Source organism: Solanum dulcamara, chromosome 5 (assembly GCF_947179165.1).
Source record: "Solanum dulcamara chromosome 5, daSolDulc1.2, whole genome shotgun sequence".
Classification (NCBI taxonomy): Eukaryota; Viridiplantae; Streptophyta; class Magnoliopsida; order Solanales; family Solanaceae; genus Solanum; species Solanum dulcamara.
In genome coordinates, this window is record NC_077241.1 from 66,207,522 (window position 1) to 66,218,660 (window position 11,139).

Consider the following 11,139-nt stretch of genomic DNA (forward strand, 5'->3'; position numbering starts at 1 on the left):
GAAGTTCCGAACGAATTTCGAAGGTTGATTCAGAGATTTTTGGACTTGGTAGAGTAGCTGATATCTGGTGCCTGGGAGTTTCTTCGCCGCATTCGCAGAGTGTAGTGGTTCTATTCTCCGCGTTTGTGAAGTGGAGACCACTTTTGTAGAGAGTTGCAACATCGTTCTCCGCATTTGCGGAGTTAGTAATCCATGTTCGCGGAGAGTAATATTGTCCTGAATAGTGTAAAATGGGGGTTTGGCCTACTTTCACCATTTTTGGTGATTTTAGAGCTCGAGGAGGCGATTTTCAGAGGAGATTTTGTGGGAAAACTTTGGGGGTAAATGATTCTAACCTCAAATCTTATTTACCCATTGATTATTTAGGATTTCTAGCATGAAATTGAGGTTTTTGAATTGGAGAAATTGGGGTTTTTGAGAACTTGAATTAGTTTCAACGTTTTGATGATTGTGAGCTCGTTTTAAATCTGAATCCACTTCCATTTTCACTAGTAAATCCCAAATACCTTAAGGATGTTGTGCATGTAAAAAAATTTGCAATTTTTTGCTCGTTTTTGGAATTAGGTCTTTCGGGCATTTCAGGTCAGTTTTGGCTTGATTTTCAAATATATGAATTAGATATCGTTGGTTTCGTATGTTGATTGGAAATTTGAATTTGCATAGATTGTGGTGATTCTGAGTGCATTCGGAAGGAAAAGACTCACGTGAATTGATTAATCGCATATTGGATAAGGCAAGTGGACTCTTAAAACTCCGTGAATCTTCTAGAATCTCGAATTTCCTGAGTATATATATGTTGGGGAGTAATGAGGATGAGGTTACGAGTTAAATTATTAAATAAATTAATCTAAATGAATCAATGAGGTTAATAAAATACGATGTGTGTTATTATTGAGAATTGAATATTATGTGGCATAATCTAGATATCGATGTGTATTTGATAAAATACTTGATAGTCTAATTATGATTACGGTTTGTTTGAATTGATTATTCCTTATTACTTGTGTGAGCATGCTATTTGCATTGGATCTGAAATATTGTGATGAGAGGCATATTGCGAGACCGAGGTTTTTTCGATCAAAGATATGATATTGCCGAGGTCATTTTCGGTGAGAGATTGATAGACCGAGGTTATTTTCGACGGTATTATATTGTCGAGGTCATTTTTAGTGGGATCACATTACCGAGGTCATTTTCGATAGGGTTATATGGCCAGGTCATTTCCAGCGAGGTTGTGGTTCGAGGTCATTACCAGTTAGAGATTATGAGGCCGAGGTTATTTTCAGTTAGAGTTTATTATGTCGAGGTCTTTGCCGACTATTGCACACATACATGAACATTGAGTGTGCATATACATGTTCTGCATATCTGTGTGTGACAATTTTGATTGCTATTTGTGACTTGTGATTATGTGTACTATATATCTTGTGATATTGAGCTGAGATCTAAACCTTATTGAACTGTTTAATATGAACTGTTAGGTTGACTGATTTCTGTGCAGGTTGTAGCTACGTAGGTTTGGTTGGGGTTGGAAAGAAGTTCGTGAATTCTATTAGATTTACTTAGTTTTTCTAGTTAGCTTATTTGGTACCGTGTTGTTTGGTACTCACCCTTGCTTATACACTTGTATAGGTTCTGAGCCTAGACTTTGATTACCGTATCTTTTGTATCATTCAAGGCTTCCAGAAGTTTGGGAGAGGTAGATATCGATATCCATCGAACTCTCAGATTTCTGTATTTGTATGCTTTACTCTATTTTAGAGTTGAAGACATATTGAGACTTACATTTAATTTCAGTTTTGTTTTCTTTAGCGGCTTGTACATGTGAAAACCAATCTTTGGGGGTATTTAAGTTGAAAAACTTCCATTTTTTCTTATTACTTACTTATTTAGACTGTTTTCGCTTTATTTTTCATAAATGTTAGGTTTTAGGCTGACTTGTCCATTGAAAAAGGATAGGTGCCATGACACCTAGATTCGGGCTGTGATAGAATTACATTTGTAATGACGAGAACAATTCAATATTGTGATTAACAAAGTGATTCAAACATGGAGACTTGCTGCAAAGCAGACTTCGTGGTCGAAGAACAATCCAGCTAGAAGATTTTAGTCCTTTCCACAATTTTGTGTATGTTCGATACAATATTGTTTTACTTTTTTTCCAACTTTTGAATTAAATTCACCTGGTTATGGCTTATTTTAGAGAAAGTTGTGTAAGTTCTTTAGATAGAGGGATCTTGAGCAGATTATCCAATCCAAGTCTGTTATTTTGAGATTGGAGAATAGAATTAAGGAGTTGGAAGAAACATTATATCACGCCTCGAGAGGGTACCCTAGACGTGACCGGCACTCGAAGACCATTGCTGGTCCCCAAGAGAACCACTTGGTCCAATCACACATCCATTCATATCAATCAATCAGCGGAAAGTTTAAAATAAAGAAATAATTTAAAATAAAGAAATAATTTAGTGGGTAATCCAAATCAATGATTCTATTTCAAGAAAGAAAGGCCATGGGCCAACAAATCAAACTCCAATCTTTGTCATTTAAATTAGTTTGACAAGAATAATTTCAAGGAAAGAAAATACTCAATCGACCCATCACTATCTAGTCTATGAAGCCTCTATCACTACTATCTAATTGGTGTCAATGACATGTTCATGGCTACCTCAAATCAAAATGAAAAGGGCTATCTCAATGCAAGAATAACATAAGCGGTGTCCTCCGAATGTAGGGGAGGACTCACCAATACACTGAGTGTGTATAGATCCTCAATGGTGCTCCTATTGACGATCTCTTAAACCTGTCTCTGCATCATGAAACGATGCAGGTCCAAATGGATGTCAGTACATGGAATGTATGAATATGTAATATGGCAGAATGAAACATACCTCAAAGAAGAATAACGTTGGTTCAAATATCTCAAATCAGAAAGATAAGGGAGACTCAATCAAAGTTTCATAAGTCTAAAGTAAGAATATATTTTTAGACAACGACCAATCATATACCATAAAATCCAATCCAATCATGTACAATACAGTTCAATCAAATCATTTACAATTCGATCCCATCCAATCATGTACCATCAACTCTAATTCAATCACATATCATCTAATCCAATCCAATCACATATCCAACCCAATCCAATCACATACCCAATCCAATCCAATCACATCAAATCATATGCAATCAACTCAACTCAATAGATATGCAAATTAAAATTATGCAATGTTTTACAACTCAACTCAATCATCTACAATCACAATCAACCCAATCATATCAAGCACAATCCATTCAATTGGGAGTTTCTCTAATAGACAACTATCACCATATGAGCGAGTGATAGTACAACAAGCTGACGTTATTGCCACGTCCGTTCATACCTTGCCAGGGTAAGAACGAATCAACAATCATGGATCCATAACCAATCAAGTCCTATCATGTCAGGACAATAATTTAGGAAGCATCCAACTTTAACAGTTCAATACTCTCCTACGTTTGGTGATGTAGTTTATTGGTTCGAATATGGACTATACTCTTACCCAATTCGGTGTTCGATACTCCTCCCAAGACTTATGCTCATATCTATCAAGTGAGTAAAATACTCAAAATACTCATTTAGTCTCATTGAACTCTTTCAAATCAACTCATTTAGTCTCATTGGACTCTTTTTAAAGCTCAAATCAAATCTGGCCTCATTGGACCTTTTTTCAAATCGACTCATCTCAAATCATTAAACTCTTCTCTTTAAAATTGATACAATCTCAACTCAATCTCAAAAATCGACATTTTAAAGTAAAAATGCTCAACTCATTTATACTCAAAATACTCATGTTCAAAAATGAGGATTTAAGAGACTTTTTCAAACTCAATTTGTGCTTAAAATCTTTCTAAATCAAAGATGAAAATAATCACTCTTTAAACTCAAAATAGTGTATAAATAGTTTATGCAAAAATTTTCACAAATCACTTATTTAAAACTCCTTCTCAAAAGATCATTTATTTTCAAAATGTTCATAAGACTCCAATCAAATCAAATTATGCAAATCACATATCACATGATCACATTAGACTCCAATCCACTTCATCACACAACATCCTCATCAACATAACTGCTTTATTCACATCATCGTCAAATATCATCATTCACATCATCATCAAACATCATCATCAAATATCATCATTCCCATAATCATCAAACATCATCATCAAACATCTACTCCAAAATCTTTATTTAATTCTATATTCCATTTATAGAAACAAAAGTGACATTCTAGCTCTACCAATGTTTCATTTCTTTTTATGCCATTCACATTCATAACTATCCCAATTCTCATATAACTCAAAAATCAATTTTATCAAACTCATGTAAAAGAATACCTCATTTCATTATGAAAAATAATATTGTTTTTATTATACATAAAACCCATCAATTTCATCCTCAAGATAAATTATGACCAAAAAGAAATCTCATCTTGGGTTCATGTGAATGAATACATGAATCCATACTCTCAACAAAGTCAACTCAAGAACATCATTAACACATATTAGTAATATTCTATAGTTTAGGAAATTTCAAGAAAACCTTTATAGAAGGTTCAAATCTTTCACAACTTCTATCCAACACATCTATTGGCATATGAAAGAACTCAATCCATATTTTAGGTTAGCCTTACATACCTTGCTTGAAGATCATCTCACTAGAAACCAAGACTTGACTTGAAGGTCTTGAATCCTTGAGCTTTTGAGGGCAAATCTTGTTGGAGATGTTTGGGAGAGAAGAGAATGGAGATTAGGGCTTTTTTTTTTATAGAGAGAGGCACAAGACTGAAAATATGGTCCAAATCGTTCAAGGCTAGAGTATATATAATTAGGGAAAAAAGTCCAAGTTTTCCTTCCTCAAAAATCTGGAAAACTGGACAAAAACTTTCCTGGTGCTATAGTGGCGCGGCGCGCCACTGCAGTGCCAAGTCAAAATAGGCTTAAAAACCTTGCAACCTAATAGTGGCGCGTCGCGCCAAGGACCAAACTACTGAGCCTGTTTTCTGGCGCTATAGTGGCGAGTCGCGCCCTTGCAATGCCAAACCTAAATTTTCTGGGTTCTAAAAAATGGGCTTAAAAATCCTGCACACCTAATAGTGGTGTGTCGCGCCAAGGACCAAACTACTGAGGCTTGTTTCTGGTGCTATAGTGGCGCGTCGCGCCCTTGCAGCGCCAAGCCTAAATTTTCTGGGGTTAGAGCCCAGACCTGAAATTCCTGGAGTACTAGTCTGTAGTAAAATGGTCATAATTTTTGACTCCGAACTCCAAAAATTACAATCTTGGAGGAGTTGGAAAGAAGACGCAAAGACCTTTAATTTGGTAGGTCGTGGACTACCCAGTTCGTTATATTAAAAGAGATATGATCGTTGGAAGTTGACCCTTATACGATCTCATTCGAAAACTTAGCCGAGACTAATTCTTTGGACTCGACTTGGTGTTAGAGATCCCTTATGATCCCTAAACACATATAACACACTTAGTAATTGATCCTAACTCATATATAAAATTACAAGTCCTTCGGTTCGAGTTTACACACGCATGAAGAAATGTTCGAGTCTTTGCAAAAAAAATTCCGGGGTATTACACATTAGCAATTTAGGCATTAACAAGAATGTGAAGGATGACAAATATAGTTGTATGCACTTAAAGTTGTCATAGTTGTCCTATATACTATTTGGTATTTTTGTTGATGTTTTTTGTTAAAATAGGCTAATTCTAACAAAATGAAATTTATTTGATTATGCAAGAATTTCAAGTAGTACTTAAATGAGAAATCAATTATCAATCTAATAGATCACTCACAGACATCGAGCAATTATACTTCATTACTATTGATCGATATCTGTGAGTGATCTATTATATTGATGATTGATTCCTCTTGTAAGTGCTACTTGAAATTTTCTTATTTCCCCGTTATTGATATTATTGGAAATCAGATGGTGTTGCTTATCCGCTGAGTACTTCTATTGTGTTATGTCCTTAAATACTATTGTGTCTGTTAGGATGGGCTGGTTGCTGAATTTCTATGCAGGTTATAGTATATGGAGATTTGGATGGTGTGTCAAGACTTAGGGTGCTCGTCACCGCTTTGTTTAAGGTCATCTAGGGATGCTTGTTGAGTACCCGTTGTTGTTTTGGTACTCATCTCTTGCTTAGCTACACTTGTGTAGGTCACAAGCCTGATACATCCTGATTTCCTTTTAGCATTAGTGTCCGAGGCTTGCACTTTGGAGTGTGTGAGGTAGTTGCTACTTGCTTCGGCAGACGTCACATACCTTTTACTTTATGTCCTTAATCTATTCTAGATATGAAGACATTTAGACTTGTATTTTTTTTGAATCTGTATTGTTCTAATGTCTTGTACACGTGACACCAGGTTTTGGAGAGGATTTTATTTATGTACTTATGAATTTTTTGTAATGTTGTTTTAGATTCTTTATTATCTCTTCTTTTTCCGCGATTACCTTTTTAGAGAATTGTTTAGGCTTATCTGTCTAGTTGGGATAAGACATATGCCATCACACCCGACTTTTGGATCGTGACACTATCTTTGTAAACAATCACCAATAACTGACCTTTGCACATATTTTTAAGAAAACACAAATACAAGACAATGCACTTTCTAGTACCTCTAAAGAATGCTTTATTTAAAGCATGAAGGGATATAAAAACCTTCAAAGATTTTATGTTCAAATTCAACTGTTTTTTTTTCAACTTTAACAACACAAGTGCTACCTAAATTTGTAAAAAACAAATATTTGCGATAAAAAATTCTATCATATTCAACAATATGATCGTCTATAATCTCTTGTAATTCTCTAGTTAGCTCTTCTCATTGTTGTCTTTTCAATGTAGTAATCTAATTCTTTTCTAATAAGCTCTTGCAACTTGATAATTCTAGCGTTTGGCTGCTTAGTTATTCTGTCTTTGTATCTGTTGGTCAGAAACTTTGAATTGTATAGATAATTAAAAAAGTTGAAGTTACACATATATGGACAAGGTTGTACTATTTTACCATAAAATCTATAATTTGGCTATTTAGACTTGCAATCATTAATAAGGGACAACTCTCTTTACAACATCTAACTCTAACTCTTCCAAGCTCACTCACATATTTTTCAATTTGATTTGTTTTTTGAACTTCATATTTGGTTACTGCTTACCTAAATTCTTTACAATTGTAAAGACCAAATCTATTTTTCAAATAATATTCTCAGAGCAGAAGTTGGATCACACAACTTTGTTTTTGATATTTTTTCTAACAGATTTGTGTACTACTTGATCAACCTCCTCACCATCTCACCAACCTGTCTTGTCCTCTAGTTCAAAGCTAGAAACTTCATCACATGGATATTAAAGTTTATTCCCTTTAGCTTACCTAATAAGCTATTCTTATTATCAATATTTATCTTATCATATTCTATATTTGGCCCCTCTTCACAAAAATGAACCTGTTCAGCAGTTGTGTGTCTAATTTTTCTGTTTAACCTATTAAAATACAATCTGAAAGTTCTTAAATTTCTCTACTCATTGTGAACATCACTATCTATACTCTCCTTACTACTATCCCTTTCAAATTCATCCTTTGATTCCTTTCCATTTAGATTTTTATTTGTCTAAGGTTCGGCAGGAAGATTAGAGAAGGGTGAAAAGAAGATTTGAAAGGTTCAACAAAAGGATTAGAAGGTTGAAAAGAATGATTGGAAGGTTCGAAAGGAAGAGTTGAATGTCCAGTAAAAGGGTTGAAAAATTCAAAATTAGGAATTAAAAGAGTTAACTTCATTAAAAGATATACAAGATTCCTCACCTACCCCTCCCCCATCATTTGAAGGCACACCATTAGTCATTACATGGGGATGTGATCCAAAGCCAATGTAGCAACACATGACTCATTGACCTTATGAAAAACAAAAATAACTAGTCTATTCCCATTTTTTAACATAGAGGAAATGTCATAGATAACCTTATCAATTTTTACTTTCAACTAGAAAATCTTCTATTTAAGAACTAACATAAAAGAAACAATCTGTTGCATATCCTAAATCCTTTATATAGTCTCTCAATTCAAAATAAGATATTCTATCAATGTCAACCTATAAAAATTCAGTCATAGACCCACCAACATAATCAGATAGGAGGAAAAATACAATTTGAATCCCATACCATCTCAAAGTTATTAGAACAACCGACATAGTAACAAACCCTAAAAATGTAGTTGCGATCAAATTTTAAAAACACAAAATCAATCAAAGTTGCAAGCAAATTTCAAATCACAATCACTTAACACCAACACTACATACTCGTGAATAAATAAATAACACAACAACAAGATAACAAACGAAATAACAACAAATTACTATAAAGGTGTTTTTCCAAAAATTACCACTACTATGTATAAGAACTTCTATTTTTAAAGAAAAATTCATTTAAATCAAGAAATCACTAACCTGTGCACCTTTACTTCTTTGTTTCGACACCACAATTTAAGAAATTACAAACGCGATGTTGCAATTTTGTTTCGACTCTTGAAATTTCTCAGGATTTTGATCGGTCGAAGAGAGATGACAGGTCGAAGAGAGAGGGTAGACTGAAATTTTTAGGGTTTTCAGTTAAAAGTGAGTGAAACAGTGTAAAATTTGATCTTTATTAAACGAGTTTGAAAAAATAATTAATAATGTTGTTTTAATTGAGGGTGAGACAAACACACATGCATTGAGAACACAACTGATGTAAAAGTGTGTATTTATTGTGGATTTAAATGGTTTCATTGTTTAATAGGATACTCATGGATTTTAGGTGTCTACTTAAATAGGTATAAGTTTAGGAGGGACTTAATGTAGTTTCTCATCATCATTATCATCATCATCAACATCTTTTTCTTCTAAGTATGCATCTATACACAGCTAAACTAGATACTGACTTATTTTATGAATGTACCAGATACATGTATCTTTGATCAAAGATACATGTACATTGTATGAAATTGATAATAGATACATAAAATTAATATTGAATACACTAGATGAAATTAATACTGAATACGCTAGATAAAATTTATATTAAATACAGATACATTGTATACAAATAGATATATGAAATTGTGAAATACAGATACATTATGAAAATATAGATACAAAAAGTCACTGCAAATCACAAATACAATGATTTGAATTTTTAAAAGACATATAAGTCATAATCTTTTGAATAAAGATTAAATTTTGAATTCATTATTTAAAATAGTAATTAAATAAAATTAATCAACTTTGAATTTTAATTAAATTTTAGAAAAGTAACACAAATACGAATTTTCTAACTATGAAACAATGAATCAAGTTCATATTAATGAAAAAATTACATAACTAAGATACACAAGATTTTCAGAAATTATTATAGGCGTGATTTTCTCCTTGTTTAGTGCGTTTCAATTACAAAAGATTTTAAACAACCGAAAATAAGCACTTTTAACACATATGTATCTAAGATACACTAATCAAGTGAATAAGGTACATGTATTCAAAATTAATCTCAAATAATTTATGTAGTTATTAGAACTATCATTTTATTGAATAATTAACCCCTATAACGACACGCTTTATGAAATTTCTCTTTTATAAATGATATAGGTGAGTACAGTGTGTCAAAATATCTAATATTAGAACTAAATATACACACACCAATTTAGCACTTGTAAATACTTACCGACACCTATTATTTTACATATATTAATTTAACATAAATATCATGTGCATTTTTTCCCATAAGGGTGTGTTTGGTAGGAAAGAAAATATTTTTCAAAGTTCTTTTTTTTTAAAAAAAAAAATCATGTTCGATTGGTAAACATTTTATCAAGAAAATGAGTTCATTAAAAAAGACTTTTCTAATGAAAGTAGGAAATCATTTTCCACAAATAATATTTCTCTAATGACTCAGAAGGTCATTTTAGTTATTTTTTGTAAAATGACCGTTTTACCTCTCTTGATAGTTGCCCCGAGTCACATTTCATTAGTATTTGTAGTTGGTTTTATGAAATCCCTTGAAAAGTTAAGGTTTTTGAAAAGTTTTAAGTTTCGAAGGTTTAAGTTGTCAAATTGTGATATTCAGTGTCATTCAGAGTTTCGAGTCTCAGAATAAAATTCCGTCAATTTTAATATCTTCGGAATGTGGAAGCTAGGAGAGTTGACTAAATTAGATTTGGAGTAGTTGTCACACCCCGGGAGGGTACCCTAGACGTGATCGGCACTAGAAAGTCATTTCTGACCTTCAAGCGAACAACCTGATTCAGTCACCTCATCATTCAATCACACTCACCCAAAGGAGGGGTCAATCATATCACACTATTCACATTGCAGGGTTGAAGGCCAAACATATTCAACTCCAACAAAACAAGTAAAATAGGACTCCTCAAAATAACAGTCCAACCTTCCCACACTCTAGTCTGTGAAGCCTCTATCAAAGTCTAGAAGGTGCCGATGACAAGTCCATGGCTACCAACACTCAATAATAAAAGAAATGAGAACAAAACTGTACAAGAAGGCTCAATATCCTCCGGGAACTAGGAGGACTCACCAACTAGCTGGAAGTGTATGTGGATCTTCAACGGAGTGCCAGTTGATGATCTCTAGTACCTGTCTCTGCATCATGAAACGATGCAGGCCAAATGGCGTCAGTACATGGAATGTACGAGTATGTAAAATGATCGGATGAAATAAACATCAAGAAGACATCAACATCAACTCAGCACCTCAACTCATACATATATATATAAATATAGGACAACTCACTCAAATGTCCTAAGTCTAACAAGAATAGTTTAGACGGGCTAACTCATAAATGTCACGCCCCGAGAGAGTACCCTAGGCGTGACCGGCACTCAGAAACCATCTCTGACTTCCGAGAGAACCACTTGGTCTCATTACTCATTTATTCATCAGCGGAAGACTTAATAATACTAATGTGGGCTTGTCATAATCAAAGGAAAAATAGATAATTCTTAGAAGAAGTAGTTTCTGAGGAGAACTACTCCGATTACATCATCAAACTCTGTCTATGAAGCCTCTAATACTCTTAGATGGTGTCAATGACATGTCCATGGCTACC

At 33.7% G+C, this 11,139-nt stretch overlaps 1 long non-coding RNA gene across 1 annotated transcript; it reads right to left on the reverse strand.

The window, feature by feature from the left end:
- Positions 1-2,511: 2,511 nt before the first annotated feature.
- On the reverse strand, positions 2,512-8,802 carry LOC129888399 (uncharacterized). Its single transcript, XR_008766655.1, has 2 exons — positions 8,490-8,802; positions 2,512-2,809 (listed from the first exon to the last, which is right to left on the reverse strand). It is a non-coding gene; the product is annotated as an uncharacterized LOC129888399 (long non-coding RNA).
- Positions 8,803-11,139: the final 2,337 nt, after the last annotated feature.